The following is a 2682-nucleotide window of genomic DNA, read 5'->3' as shown; positions in this document are numbered from 1 at the left end:
GAAGTATGTGTAGAATTACTTTGACTGAGATTGGAAATATGGTTGAGAAATCACTTTGACTGAGATTGGAAATATGGTTGAAGAAATCACTTTGACTGAAATTGGAAATATGGTTGAGAAATCACTTTGACTGAGATTGGAAATATGGTTGAAGAAATCACTTTGACTGAGATTGGAAATATGGTTGAAGAAATCACTTTGATTTAGATTGGAAATATGGTTGAAGAAATCACTTTGACTGAAATTGGAAATATGGTTGAAGAAGTCACTTTGACTAAGATTGGAAATATGGTTGAAGAAATCACTTTGGTTGAGATTGGAAATACGGTTGAAGAAATCACTTTGACTGAGATTGGAAATATGGTTAAAAAAAATCACTTTGACTGAGATTGAATGCCGATGAGAAAGCAAATAATTTCATAAAACTCTAAACAAACCCAAACTAAATCTAGAAAAAAAGAAAGAAAATTCCTATAACAATGATAAGCTCTTGAATGAAACGTTTAGTTGAAGAAGCAGTAATGGCCTTTCCTAATCACGCCAGTAAAGCTGACATACCTTCCCTAAGTAAAAAACCGGACTTGCCAAAGAATTTGTCCATCATTTCCTTCACACGTGAAATAACAAAGAAACCTGTTTTGTCATGAAAAAGAAAGTGTAGCTTAAAGCAGTGATATCTAAAATAGTGTTCCAAGAATTATGTGAATACGTAGGTATGTAATTCCAACCAGTAAACATTTCAAGGACTACAGTTAGTATAAAAAGCGACTGCACTTCATTGTCCGCACGAATCATGTTGGAGAACAGAGGTGAATCAGCTAATTCATTTCAAACACACGAATATCAAATAGTCTAGAAGTAAGCTTCGAAAGAACAATTATTCTATGTAAGGAAGATAGTAAAATGAACGTGTTTCGTTTATGTCGTGCTCTTCGTTTATACTTGTGTGTTAATGAAACAGTGTAAACTATTCAATTATGACATACCAATGCTTATCATATAAATAATAACACGAACGTAATTATATGAAGGATTTAATAAAACGTTTCGGAATCTTCAAAATTCAATATTCAGTAAGCTAAAGATACATCATACACAATGGTACACCGAGAACGTGATATACTCTATGTCGTGTGACATTAAACAGTTTTAACACAAAACATAACATGTGGTTTAATGCACATTAACCTGATTTAACATGTGTTTAATGCACATTAATCTGATTTAACATGTGGTTTAATGCACATTAATATAATTTAACATGTGGTTTAATGCACATTAACCTGATTTAACATGTGTTTAATGCACATTAATATAATTTAACATGGGGTTTAATGCACATTAATCTGATTTAACATGTGTGTTTAATGCACATTAATCTGATTTAACATGTGTTTAATGCACATTAATCTGATTTAACATGTGTGTTTAATGCACATTAATCTGATTTAACATGTGGTTTAATGCACATTAATCTGATTTAACATGTGGTTTAATGCACATTGATCTGACTTAACATGTGGTTTAATGCACATTAATCTGATTTAACAGGGTGGTTTAATGCACATTAATCTGATTTAACATGTGGTTTAATTTGTAAGAACCGTGTCTGTATTCTAAAAAAAACAACAGACAAAAAAACAACTTGCGTGGTTAATTTGCATTACATTCTGTTCGTTTTTGGTGTAATTACCATTGTGTGTATCGTTGCATCTTTAGTTTACTGAAGATTCCGAAACGTTTACTAATTGATTCGTACAATTACGCTCCTGTTGTTATTTATAATTAAATTACGTTTTCCGAAAAATTAATCGACTGTTTACCTTTTGGTAATTATATTTAAGGTTTCACATGGTATTTTTAAATTGGTTTTCATGATGGAGTACACTAAATAGTTCTAAATACTACTGGGTTGACTTACACTTGTTGAAACGAAAAACCGGGATATTATCATTAACAATATTATATTGTGTAAACATACTTACATTGGACATCCTTCGAAAATCTGAATGATTTGAGCTTTGACACTTCACACGCAGTGGCGATGAGCACTTGATTAAAAACAATATCCTCCTCCAATGAAAACACCAATATTTTCTGTATCTATTTTTTCTTTTTGATTTGTTACAATACGTTTTAGTTCGGACAATGTGGCATAAAGAACATCTCGTAGAATTACCTGCAACAGCAGTACACGGCCGTCCATATAACTAGCGTCTACGTACACATGTATGCATGTTAGGAGTTGTGCTTTGTTACGTCATGGTTACGCACCCATTAAAACCTCCTGACGGGGTATTAACTGTTGTCCGGTCCTCTTTAGACCTGGAAGTTACTAGTGGCGCTGTTAAAAGTAGTACAAAACCGGTCGTACAGAACAAGAATAATAACCAGTTGTGAGAGAAAGTAAAAGATTTGACCTGCTTTGATGTAATCACACACAAACTAGGCCTAACTCTCGGCAGGAAACACTCTCACTATTCCACTTTCTCATGACCCACTACAAATCCAAACTCCAGTCTATGCTGAATGTATATATATATAGCAACCACCGACTACGGGTAGGCTTGGCCCCACGCACGTCGTGGGAAATGGGAGATACGCCAGAAGCACGTGACTTCAGAGTTAGTAGCAGCCACGCGGCGCTGAGTTTGCTCATTCTTTTTTTTTTTTTTTTTTTTT

The 2682-nt window shown here is 33.7% G+C and overlaps 1 protein-coding gene across 5 annotated transcripts in view; it reads right to left on the bottom strand.

Annotated features, from left to right (window-relative positions):
- The window catches only part of LOC111087520, a 56448-nt gene that overhangs the window by 25417 nt on the left and 28349 nt on the right, over positions 1 to 2682 (bottom strand). Inside the window, exon 1 of one of the 5 annotated variants that reach the window (XM_022394421.1) lies at positions 1986 to 2602. The exons of the other annotated variants lie outside the window; for them this stretch is intronic. The gene's annotated coding sequence lies outside the window, so the exon portion shown is untranslated. Of the gene's footprint in view, positions 1 to 1985; positions 2603 to 2682 lie in introns of those variants that run through there. 5 annotated transcript variants of the gene reach the window in all.

The sequence above is a fragment of the Limulus polyphemus genome, unplaced genomic scaffold (genome assembly GCF_000517525.1).
Source record: "Limulus polyphemus unplaced genomic scaffold, Limulus_polyphemus-2.1.2 Scaffold2253, whole genome shotgun sequence".
NCBI lineage: Eukaryota > Metazoa > Arthropoda > Merostomata > Xiphosura > Limulidae > Limulus > Limulus polyphemus.
Note: the sequence above shows the minus strand (reverse complement) of the source record. Positions and strands in the feature narration are given on the sequence as shown.